The following is a 13,481-nucleotide window of genomic DNA, read 5'->3' on the forward strand; positions in this document are numbered from 1 at the left end:
ACCCAGTCTGAGAGAGTTTGATTTCCAAAGGCCCAGACCCCTCAGGAGGAAGGTTTGAGCCAGTCTCCCAGGTAATTTCCCAAAGCCTCGCTCTTGTGCTCTGACATCCTCAGCGGCATTGGTGCAGAGGCCCTGCTTCTCATAGGCTGTTCCCAGCCACTGACAGGTAACAGCATGGACACTAAGGCAGGCCATTCCTGGGCAACAAGGGATTCCTCTATTGGCCATCTGTGGCCGGAGGACTCCTCCATGGCCTTGCTCAACTCTCCTTAGATTGCCTGTGGTCTAGGATGCGTCCAATGAACCTTCTCTCCTTTTGTCCAGCACTGGAGTCAGCCTTGCATCTGGGCCTGCCACTATTCTCAGGGTTCTCTGACTCCCTCTCCATTTTCTATGAAAGGTGTGTCCCCCAATAAACTCTGTGAGAGGCCCTGAGCCAGAAGCACTCAAGGGAATCTCTCCCAGATTCCTGACCACTGGAAACTGTGGGAGATGATAACCATTTGTTGTTTTGGGCTGTCAAACTTTACGTTATTTATTATACAGCAATAGGCAACTAAAAGAGCTTCAAAAGAGAAAAAGAATTACTACACTTTACTTTTTATTTACTCTAAATTAACTAAAAGATACTCACTGTTATTTGGTTTTAAGATTTCAGTATTTCCATGTATCAATAGGATGTATTTTATTAACATTCACAGCAATCTATTTATTTGAACTTCAGTTTCCTACTGTGACCCAATTAGACACAAAAGGAAGATCCTGGCTATGCGAGGATGATTCAGTGATGGCCTCCAAATAACCACCCCTGGTTATTCACCTTCCCCCAGTTACTCAATCAACACTACTGTAGGTGCTACTGTGAAGGGTTCTGCAGATATAAGGAAGGTCCCAAATCAGTTGACTTCAAGGTCATGATTATCCTGGCTTGGACTGTCCTAATCAGGTGAGGTCTTAAAACAACTTGTTTCTTCCTCAGCAAAGAGATTCACAGTGTGACTGAGATTCCATGTGAGGGGCTTCCTCCACTGCAAGCTTTGAAAGTGGAGGGGCCATGTGGCAAAGGATGCTGGTGGGCTCCAGGAACTGAGAGCAGCTCCACCCCACCTCCACACGACAGCTGCCAAGCAACCAGGACTACAATCCTACAACTGCCGGAAACTGAATTCTGCCACCAAGCTCCATGTAAACTTGAAGGACGACCCCAACCTCAAGATGAGGACACAGCTTTGTGAAATCCTGAACTGACAATCGTTCACGCCAGGTCTGGATTTCTCATTAAGGAAATGTGGAGAAATAAATGGGTGCCGTGTAAAGTCACCGAGTTAGTGGTCATATGTTATGCAGTAACAGAAAATTAATACATAGGCTCAACAGATAAGCATATAACATTTTCTCTATTGGAATAAATTAATGAATTGAAAGGTACATTTCTTGCGTAAAATAAAATCTTTCCTAATTTTTTTGGTATTCTTCATTTTATAATTTTTATGCAATGCAATTACATTTCAATACAATCATATTCATGAATTCACCAAAGACCAAACCTAACTTTGTGTCTATTTTATACCAAGTATGTCTTTATATACTGTGCAGTTGGTTCAGTTCCCACATCTGCTTTCCTCATGTTTTCTGCCCTGGGTCTGCGGTCACAGTTTTGGAAACTTCTCTGGGGTCCAAGACTAGGGGGTTCCTCTAGGACCTCATGGTCCTGTCTCTTCCCTGGCCCCGCACAGGATGATTTCTTCCCAGGGGTAGAGAAGGAGGTGCTCAGGCTGTGTTAAGTATGGGAGACAGGTGTGGAGGAGCTCACCTATGCCGTAACTCCTCCTCTCCCACATCTCCTGAGGCTCTGACCAGGTGCTGTTTTTGTTCTACCCCAGGCAGCCCTGACACTGCCCAGGGCTGTGATGTGTCTCACAGCTTGTAAAGGTGATGTCCTGGAGGGCCTCATGTGGAAGGGGGATGGGGTAGAGGGGACAAGACTGGATTATGGTGATTCTTTGGGACATGTTGAGTGTGTAGTGGGTAGTTCAGAGCATTACCCTTTATAGCCACTGACCTGAATTTGTTCATGACTGTTGTTTTCTGTAGCATGAGACAGCTGTCTTGTGAGGGACTGAGATGCAGGATTTCTTCACGCTTCCCCTTTGTGACTTCAAGAGCCATGAGGTCAGGAGATCGAGACCATCCTGGCTAACACGGTGAAACCGCATCTCTACTAAAAAATACAAAAAAAACCTAGCCGGGCGAGGTGGCGGGCGCCTGTAGTCCCAGCTACTCGGGAGGCTGAGGCAGGAGAATGGTGTAAACCCGGGAGGCGGAGCTTGCAGTGAGCTGAGATCCGGCCACTGCACTCCAGCCTGGGCGACAGAGCAAGACTCCGTCTCAAAAAAATATATAAATAAATAAAAATAAAAAAAATAAAAAGAGCCTCTGGCTTCTCTTTCTGCAAAGGCATCTGAATGTGTCTACGTCCCTGTTAGCCTACTGTGAGGAGGTGGGGAGACCAGCCCACCCGGGTGTCTACCATGACCCCCTTCCCCATGCTGAATTAGCTGACTTTGCAAAAAGAAAATGACCATCAATAATGTGAATGTGCCTCATCCAATTAGTAGAAGACTCTGTGAGCAGAAACTGAGGTTTCCCAGAGAAGAAGAAATTCTGCCTCAGAATTGGAACATCTTCTTTCTGCGTTTTCAGCCTGCTAGCTTATCCTGCAGATTTTCAGACTTACCTCCCTAATAATCACATGAATAAATAGCATCATATGAATACAAATACATACACACACACACACACACACACACACACACACACACACACCCCCTATTGGTTCTGCTTCTCTGAAGAATCCAGACTGATAGAGACTGTGGTATGAAGAGTGGTTCTAGAGGAATATTATTAATATTTTAATAATATTAAAAATGTTATAGCTAACCATAAAAAATACTTTATTAAAATGTTGAAATGTATGTAAGCATAATTATAATTAGCAAATTAAGAATTAAATTGGCAAATAAGAAAAGAATTGTTTTCTTTTCCTTATACAGGACAAGCAACAGTAATTTGGATCTTCCTCACTTTCAGCCACCATTTGCCCTAGGTGTCCTTCACTTAAGTTTCTGGCTTGTGTTTTTGGAGTGAAAAGTCACCTGAATACTAAGAAGCAACTCTAACAATGTGAATCAGGTATCAAAAACGCCTTATGGCGTGTTAACACGTGATGATGGTTCATATATATTCCAACATCTCACAACAGGCAAGCATTATTTCCAGAGGAAAATTAAGTCACTTTTGTAGCTGCTAGTGAATGTTGTACAAACGAACACTGAAGATGTAAGGCATTGCTCTGCTCTGGAGCGGTGCTTCTGTGGCTCCAGCAAACTGTGCAAAGGCGTTCTTTAATTATATATAATTTTATTTTATATACACAAATATTATACATATACACACCCCCTGAAACTGAAAGTTGAAAAAAGAAAAAATACAAACATATCTTCTGTGGTACTTCAATCACTTCACTCCATTGATCATTTTCTTGGGCGTAGAACTGAAACTATCGCTCAATAATGTGTTTATACACCTTGCTGTGATTCAAATGGTTTTGAACAAATAACCATTTGTTCCATTTTCTGTTGCCACTAGAACATGGTTATTTGTCCCTGATGTAACAACTCCTTCTCCAGCTCCACTCTCTCGCCACTGAAATTAACAGTCCAGGTGGTCTTTTGAGTCACTGGGTGGTTTGACAGGACAAGGTTGATTTGAGTTAATACTTCTGCCATGTCCATTTTGATTTGTAACAGAAGCTTTTTCTGGATTCATCACCTGCAAGGTGAACTGGAAAACTGCAACCATCACCCACGCTTGAAAATACGAGAGGTAGCCAGTGTTTCTCTTCATGGCCAAACACTTGTCTCCAATTTTTACTATTGTCCTGTTTTTTTTTAAACCAACACAGCGGTAGTAGCTGAAAAGAGAGAAGACACTGAAGAACTTTGTAGGCACAAAGAAAAGGAAAAGTATGTGGAGCTTTGCTGTGAATCTGTCAGTTCATTCTACTCCACTAGAACACAGTGTTCTCAGGACTTGATGCCCTGCAGGCCCCCAGCTGAGGGCAGCGAGCATCCTGAGAGTGGCCTGGACTCCCCTCTCGGAGTGTAATCGCACAGCCACAGCATCTGCATGTGAAGCCGTCCTGCACTTCTGGAACCGTCTCTCTTGGTCATGGTGGCTACTGTGACATTGTCCTTTCTTCTATTTTCCTTTCTTCCTCTGTCTTGTTGCTGGGGATAACTTTGCCCCTGCTGGCATCATGTCCTGAAGAGCTGAGGATGACACATCCTGGCTGGCATCCTCCCTGGTCGGCCTTGGGTCACTGTCTAAGTGCTGCCCATGGCGGGAGGTTCTGGGAATGAGCGGCAGTGCCTCATGAAGCTGTCCGTGTGAGAGTGGCCCGCAGGTGTTTGTACCTGTGGCATTTTCACAACTCTTTCCAAGGAGTCTTGTGGGAGGAGAGCAGGTCTGGGTCCTCACCTGTGTCCCCCATCTCTCATCTGGATGGCTATGGGGCTGACATTGTCAGAAATGAGAAACGCTGCCCCTTCACAAGCACTACCTAGTTTCTCTCTTCTGGAAGGCGGCAGCACAATGCCCAGGCTGAGATGGACACAGGAGTCAGCATCCTAAAGTAAAACATGTGATTCTAATAAAAATACCTGAGCTTGTCAATGTGAATGAACAGGACCTTCACCCTCTGGCAACTGTGTATTTCTCCTTGAGATATGACAAAAAAAAAGAAGAGAGAGAGAAAGAAAGAAAGGAGAGAGGGAGAAAGAAAGAAAGAAAGAAAGAAAGAAAGAAAGAAAGAAAGAAAGAAAGAAAGAAAGAAAGAAAGAAAGAAAGAAAGAAAGAAAGAAAGAAGGGAGGGAGGGAGGGAGGGAGGGAGGGAGGGAGGGAAGGAAGGAAGGAAGGAAGGAAGGAAGGAAGGAAAAGAAAGGAAGGAAGGAAGGAAGAAAGGAAGGAAGGAAGGAAGGAAGGAAGGAAGGAAGGAAGGAAGGAAGGAAGGAAGGAAGGAAGGGAAGGAAAAAAAAAGCAGGAGAAGGAGTGGTGGCTGGCGTGTGGGGAGCTGGGACCCTGGCCCTGTGCAGGTGAGTTGCCAGGTACTTCTGGGGAAGCCACCACCATCCTGGGCTCTGGCAGGTTGGGGCACCACAGAGCCAGCCTTCCTGACAATGCCGTCTGTCCCAGTGACTCACCAGAAGCCACAGCACCCAGATTAGTTTTGTGTTGATAGAAAATTTTAAAGTGTTATGTTACATAATTTTACGTTGTTTGAGGAGGCAAATAAGTCTCTCTGGCTCAGCTGCTCCTCACGGCGTCTCTCTAATGTGCTTGAAGACGGTCAGATCTGTGGGGTTCCACCCTCAGTGAAGACCTGCGCTTCCCTGCTGGGTCGTTTTCTGGTGTCTCTGCCTGTTGGTTGCCCCTGTGACTGGTGACCTCACGCCCTCTGGTGGACGCCATGCTCTCTTGCTCATTGGGGGTTGGAAAACTGGAAAATTACGCTCGATGAGAATAGGCGGTAACATTGGTTCTGTGTGGCACTGTCATCACCCGCACTTGAAGGGGAAGCCGTGTTTCAGAAAGTACAAAACGTGGCTCCATCCCCTGCTTGGCTGCCAAGTGGCTGCCAGGCAGCCTAGCGGCAATGTGAGCCCAAGTGGACGACACTGTGATGCAGGACAGGGTGGATTCAAGGGCCCTTCCCAGCTCATGGATTGACTACAGGGCTGGTGGTAACCAGGGCTGAGAGGAACCTGGAGACACGCTGGGGTGGGGCCGGGTGAGAGCCTGGAGAGAGCCTCCACCTGTCCTCACAGGGCCTGGGGGAGACATACTGAGGAGGGGGCACCTGCCCCTCCACTCTGCCTCACCATTGTCCCCCAGCGACACCGGCATCCCTGGTGTCCACCAGGCACTTTTCAGGTGTCTCCTCTTCAACCTTCAGAACCTCTCCGTGAGGTCTGTATTGGATTTGCATTTCCGGAGTTGAGGGAACACTCTGAGCCTTGGAGACTCCATAGGGCGGGGTCTACACTCGATGACTGACGCCACAGTTGAGCCACAGCAGCTTGGACTTCGGACCCCAGAGTGCTCTGAGCTCTGAGTTGCTCTGGGCTGGCGTGGCCTGTGCCAGCTGCACTGAGGCAGCCGTGTGCCTGCTGGTCCTACAGGATTCACCGCCTGAAACCAGAAGCAGATCAGGATTTCCCAAATTGTCTCTAGCCCTGATGGGTGACGTCTCCACTGTTTTAATAAGGCAATAATCGCAGCTACCGCTTCTGTGGTGGGTGCTGCCATGTGTCAGCATCTTTCTGGGTACTTGGCATATGTGAACACACACATTTACAATGGAAGCTCATGAAGCACAGAGAGGTTAAGTGATTTGGTCAAGGTCACACAGCAGTAAGTAGTGGAGCTGGTATTTGAGCTGAGACAGTCTGCTCAAGGGCTCAGGCCCTCAGTGCTGGCACCATGTCACATACAGTGAGATGACTGGAGGTGGGAAGAAGCTGGGGTGTGTTGGTTACATGGAGTACACATGGCCTTTGTAGTAAGCTGGAGCCTGTGGCCACCCAAAGGGGGATTTGTGCATGAGCCGAGGACAGGTTTCTAATGTGCCAGATGAGGTGAGTAGGAATTTATGCACCTGTGTCTTCAGCCTTGTCCTTCCCGTCTTTGTCATCTCCTGAGGATGGAGCATTTTTCATGTGCACACTGAGTGGCACCACTCCTGCTGGGTGAGTCGCTGCAGCTGCAGGTCCCCAGGGTCCTTGTGAGAGACAGTCAGCACCTGCAGCTGCTGGGACTCTACCAGGATGCATTTTGAGGACACCAGCTCTGCACCATCCTTGGCCCAGACAGTGGGCCCCATGGGACCACCTCCAGGCAGGGAGCAACTCAGCCCTGCGGTGTCCCTGATGCCAAAAAACAACTGCTCCTGCTGGTTTCAAAACCTCAGCGGGAGGCTGCAGCAGGCCTTGAGTGAGGGAAGATCGGCTCCCAGAGCCTGGGGTTCTGCCAGACAACACTCAAACCAGGGGCTGGTAAATAATCCCCAAAAGGGCCTGGGGCAACATTTTCAACTTTGCCAACCAGTCTCTGTACCAAAGACTTAACTATGCCCTTGTAGCATGAGGCAGCCTTCCATAGACATCCTGCTGGTCTCCCCCAGACAGGCTGCTCCCAGTCCTAGGGGATCTGAAGTAGCGCCTGAATGGCCACAGCCATGAAAAGCACTAGGGTGCAGGCCAGGGTGTCTGTGACAGGGGCTGGGGCTGCAGTTTGTCAGGCAACGTGAACAGGCATGCTGCTCCCCACAGCTTAGCTTGGCACTAGCAGGCGGAGAGTGTCCCTTAGAAGCCTGGGGGCCACTGGAGCCCGACTCAGTGTGTGCAACTCCCGAATGGGCTTGGTGCCCATAAACCCAACACCACTGTGGGCTGCTGACCCACCAGGGCATAGTGCACCCCAGCTGAGCCAGCTGTCCTGGACCCACCAGGCCTCAGACCACGCCCAGTCCAGCTTACTGGGGCACAGGGACACTGGAACAGAATTTTAAGAATGAGTTCACTGAATTTGGTGGAGGGATTTCTTGAATTGTTTCTCTAACTTATTTGGATTTAAAGGCACAAATGACTCTATTTCCAGTAGTACAGAGAGTGTGAATACTCAGAATATCACCACTGGATAGACCTAATCAAATAGTTATAAGGTCTGGGTGATCATGTATTTGACACCTTAGAAGACTTTGTTAAACTAGCAAGTATAAGGTGATTGGCTGATTTTTGCAGTTGTGCTGGACAAAATGGGGGAAAAAAAGATGAACTCAAGGCTGCAAACTTCTAGCTCATGAGTCACATAAGTCACCTAAAAGTTTCTGTTTCCTTTGAATGAAATCCTAATCTCCTGTAGCTGCAGGGCTGAACTTTCTGAAAAATAAACACAGAATCTCATTCTGTGGGTGGCTAAATTACAACACAAAACAAATCCCAGACTCAAAGAATATCTGTTATTTAAGTGAAGTCATTGATTGGGAATAAATGGGATCCTGAAAATCAGAATGGGGACATCTGGGCAGATCCTGATGAAACTAAAGACACTGAACTCCTAAATTCCTCTGAAAATTATTTGCCAGTTACATTCAACCACATTTGGCGAAATTAATCCAGTTTTCCCTAACGAAAAAGTACTGGTCTTCTTTGAGGTAGTTGCCCTCAAGACCCTGTGATTCCACTCCACATTTACCCCCAACACCCCTCTGTGATTCCAGATCCATAAATAGCCTTGAGTCCTAGCATGTCCTGAAAGGTGTGGTTGAATGTGTCAGTAAGATGATTTAGAGAAGCAATGTGACAATGTGATGAAAATAATTAAAAATGTTTAAAAGTCTGTGTCTTAATATTTATCGTTTGAGTAGCCTATGAATTTTCTAAAATTCTAAACATAGAAGAATCTCTCTATATAAAGATGCTTGTCAAAACATTATTTACAACAAGACAAAATGAAAGCAGATGGATCCAAAAGAAGTTGGGTTACATCTTCTTATCTGAAGTGGGATGCAGCTTGTAAAAGTGTATAAACTTTATGCAAAGTTTATAACATGGAAAACTACTTGTATAATTATACATTCAAAAAGCAACATCCAAGATAACCCATAACATATGAATGCAACTTTGGAAAATGACAGCATATACAAATATATATATATATAAAATAACAAAATGAAAATGAGCACCACTGCACAAGACAGCTCCGGGGACCACCATTTGCACTGCAGTCTACAAAGGTTCAACAATGTAATAGCAGTGATTTTTTGAAGAAAGGCCTAGGTGATGTTTCTGTCTGTGCATTTTAAAGTCTTCTGTGATCAAATAGGGTTTAACTTTTCCAATATAAAAACATATATTTTAACATTTAAAATAAAACATTTGAAGTAAAATAACAATGAAATGAGGCCAGACATGGTGGCATGCACCTGTAGTCCCAGCTACTCAGGAAGCTGAGGCAGGAACATTGATAGAGCCCAGAAGTTCAAGGATGTAGGACACTATGATCACAGCTGTGAATAGTCACTGCACTCCAGCCTGGGCAACATATCAAGACCTTATCTCAATAATAATAATAATAATATTCACAATCTTCTTTCTGCCTCAAGCTAGAACTGCTTTCTCATTTGAACCCAAAGGGCAGAAATGCCTACTGAGTGCTCCACCAGAGAAAAGAAATGAGTTCTTCCTTCACAATCCATGATCCAATTTTTGGTTACAGAGTTCAGCTGAGCAATAAAGGCAACACTAAGAACACCATCAATATATAGATTATTGATTGTCATGTATGTGTTCATGTATAAATGTGTACCCCTGAAAGAGGGAGATGGATTCTTCCATTTCATAGATGAAAATCTGAGTCCCTGTGAACTTTGAGGCTTGTTCTGGGTTCACTGAATGTAAACCTTGAGAATTGGGAGACACTCAGCCTCCTGCAGAGCCCACCTAGGCATAAGCCAAACCAGTGGAGACTCCTCAACAGCAGGAAGGGCAACTGAGATCCAGGAAAGTCCACACTTGTAGAGGGTCCATGTCCAGCGGAATACAACTGAAGGATGGGCGGAGGGTAGAGTCTAGCCGCTTCCTTCAGCTGGTGGTGGCAGATGTGTGGGTCAGTCAGCTACCCACGAGGTGTATCATATTCTTAGGGCTGTCTCTCATTCCTCTACTGAGAACTCCATCCTGCACAGACAAAAACCATATATTCACTGGTAAGCAGGATCGCTTTTAGAAATGCAAACATAACTTCCCTAACATTAAAGTCAAACATTCTTTCTCCCAGTGAATCATCTTATTTGGATAATCTCCTACTTTCCCCTGAAGTTAGCCCCAGAATTGCATCTGAGCATTTGGATCCAAGACAGAAAGTCATTTTGGAGTTTGGACCTGGCTGATCTTGGACCGTGTTTTGAAAAGGAAGCTTTCTACTTGCAGAAGAGCAAGGGTGAGCTCTGAATAGGAGATAAAATCATGAGGGGAAAAGACATAAGGGCAGATTCCCAAGCAAACTTGGAATATGTTTGCCAGCCTCTTTTCAGTTGTGATAAAATACACATTAACACAAAATTTGCCATTGTAACCATTTAAGTGTACAATGCAGTAACATTTAGTAGATGCACAACGTTATGCAGCCATCATCACTATCAAGTTCCAGAGCATTTTCACCACCCTAGAAGGAAACTCTGTACCTGCTAAGCAGTTACCTTCCACTCTCCCCTGCCACCAGCCCCTAGCACCATTAACCCAGGTTCTGTCTCTCTAGATTTGCTTCTTCTGAATATTTTATTAAAATGGAATCATACAACATATGGCCTTTTGTGACTGGCTTCTTTCATTTGACATGGTTTCAAGATTCATCCAAGTTGTAGCATGTATCAGTACATTATTCCTTTTATGGTCAAATAATATTCCATTGCAGAATAGATTACATGTTGTTTATCCATTCATCAGTTGATGGGCATTTTCTGTTAAATTAAATAGAGTAAAACAAAAGAAGAGTTACAAATTATCACCTCCCAAAAAATACTTGCTTTTCTATTTACCTATGAAGTTACTTTTAGCTGTGTGTTTCTTTGCTTCATATGGCTTCAAGTTGCTATCTAATGTCCTTTTATTTCAGTGTGAAGCATCCCTTTTAGCATTAATTGTAGAATAGTTTTACCAGAGACAAACACCATCCGTTTTTATTTACCTGTGCATGTCTGAATTTCTCCATTATTTCTGACAGAGAGTTTTGCCAAATATGCAACTGTCAGTTGCGACACGTTGTTTTTTGCTTTCTGAACTTTAAGTTTGTCATGCCAATGTCTTCTGAACTCCATGGTTGCTGAAGAAGATTTGGCGGTTAATCTCATAGAGGATCCTTGTACTATATGAGTCCCTTCTCTTGTTGTTTTCAAGATGCTCTGTTTGTCTTTGACTTTTGACGTTTTCATTATAATGTCTCTCAGTGTGGACATTTTTGAATTACTGCTACTTTAAATGTTTCAGTGTGTTGGATACCCAGATTCATGTTTTTAATAAAATTTCCGAAGTTTGGGGTCATTATTTCTTTAAATACTCTTTCTCCCCTCTTCTTCCTTCTCTCTTTTGGGGACTTCCCAAATGCATATACTTGATGCTGTCTCTCAGATCTCTTCTGTTCATTTTTCTTCATACTTTTTCCCTTCTGCTCCTCAAATGGGCAATTTCAAATGGCCTATGTTTGAGCTTACTGATTCTACATTCTGCAAACTAAAATCTGCTCTTGAAGTCCTCCAGTGAATTTTCCATTTTGCTTTCAGCTCCAGATTTCCATTTGCTTCCTTTTCACAAATTATTTATTGATTTCTGCTATTTAGTGAAAGGTAGTTCTCCTGATTTTCTTTAGTTGTTTGTCCATGGTTTCTTTTAGCTCTTTGACTATGTTTAAGACAGTTGATTCAAAGTTTTTTTCTAGTAAGTCAGTCCATTCTTCTTCAGGAACAATTTCTTTCCATTGCTTCTCCTGTGAATGAGTCATACATGCATAATTCATGTTTCTTGAAGTTGAAAACCAGACATTTTCAATATTATAATGTGTTAACTGTGAAAATTACATTTTCTAAACTATTTTTGTATAGACTGTATTCTTTATTGTATGTGGTCACTGAAGTCTCATAGTTGTAGATGTGTGGTCTTATTTCTGAGTTCTCTATTCTATTCCATTGGTCCATGCATCTGTTTTTGTAGCAGTACCATACTGTTTTGGTTACTGTAGCCTTGTAGTATAGTTTGAAGTCAAGTAGCATGATGCCTCCAGCTTTGTTCTTTTTGCTTAAGATTGTCTTGACTATAAAGCTCTTTTTGGTTCTATATGAATTTTAAAATCATTTCTTCTAATTCTGTGAAAAATGTCAATGGTAGTTTAATGAAAATAGCATTGAATCTATAAATTACTTTGAGCAGTATGACCATTTTCATGATATTGATTCTTTCTATCCATGAGCATGGAGTGTTTTTCCATTTGTTTGTGTCCTCTCTGATTTACTTGAGCAGCAGTTTGTAGTTCTCCTTGAAGAGATCCTTCAATTCCTTTGTGAGCTGTATTCCGAGGCATCTTATTCTGTTTGTAGCCATTATGAATAGAAATTTATTCACAATTTGACTCTCTGCTTGTCTATCGTTGTTGTATAGGAATGCTTGTGACTTCTGCACATTGATTTGGTATTCTGAGACTTTACTGAAGTTGCTTATCAGTTTAAGAAACTTTTCAGCTAAAACAATGGGGTTTTCTAGATATACGATCATGTCATTTGCAAACAAAGACAATTTGACTTCCTCTCGTCCTGTTTGAATATCCTTTCTTTCTCTTACCTGATTGCCCTGGCCAGAACTTCCAATACTTTGTTGAATAGGACTGGTAAGAGAGGGCAGCCTTGCCTTGTGCAGGTGTTAAAGGGGAATGCTTCCAAATTTTGCCCATTCGGTATGATACTGGTTGTGAGTCTGTCATACATGACTTTTATTATTTTGAGGTATGTTCCTTCAATACCTAGTTTACTGAGAGTTTTAAAATATGGAATGCTTCATGAATTTGCATGTCACCCTTGTGCAGGGGCCATGCTGATCTGCTCAGTATCTTTCCAATTGTAGTATACGTGCTGCCAAAGCAAGTACTGACCACAAGTTCTTAGAAGTGGAGATAAGTGAAGAACTGTGGATGAGATGGAGTGTTGAATTTCATCTGCAGTAATTTCTGCATCTAATAAAATGTGATTATCTCTGTCTTTTATTCTTTAATTAAGTGGTAAAATGCATTACAGATTTAAAGTTTAAATATTCTTGTATCCTGGGGATGAATAACCGGGGCAGGATATTTAATTTATTTATAGCTCATTGGTGGACACAGTCTAGTATTGTTTTTCTCAGTATTTTTACCTCTAATTGCTTCAAAGTGATTATCATATCATGCTTTTCTCTTATGTATTCCTTGCTGGCTTTAGAATCAATGTTATTTATACATAAACAATAATGAGTTTGCTGGTTTTCTCTATGTTTCCTCATACTCTTGAGTATTATGTATAAATTCAGTAACTTTCTTCGGAGTTTTGATGGAAGTCACCTGTAAAACAGTCTGGATATGCCTGAAGGGAAATAAAGTTTTGCAACCGTTTTAACTTCTTTACTTGTAATAAGTTCTCCCCATTGACATAATCTTGTTCATAGTCTCAAAATTATTTAAACCTCTACTATATCTTTAGTGGCATGTTTATCTATCGTAATGTTATTTATTCTTAATTGCCATTGCCTGTTTTATTTCTCCATCCAAAAAAACAACAGCTGCTTTTGGTTGGCTGGGCCCTCAGCAGTGGCAGCTGCCAGGTCAGCCCTGGTGAGTAGCAACTC

At 43.3% G+C, this 13,481-nt stretch overlaps 1 non-coding gene across 1 annotated transcript; it reads right to left on the reverse strand.

The window, feature by feature from the left end:
• Positions 1–12,645: 12,645 nt before the first annotated feature.
• Positions 12,646–12,752, reverse strand: LOC135970734 (U6 spliceosomal RNA). The gene has a single exon (XR_010586592.1). It is a non-coding gene; the product is annotated as a U6 spliceosomal RNA (small nuclear RNA).
• Positions 12,753–13,481: the final 729 nt, after the last annotated feature.

This window comes from Macaca fascicularis, chromosome 4, assembly GCF_037993035.2.
Source record: "Macaca fascicularis isolate 582-1 chromosome 4, T2T-MFA8v1.1".
Lineage (NCBI taxonomy): Eukaryota > Metazoa > Chordata > Mammalia > Primates > Cercopithecidae > Macaca > Macaca fascicularis.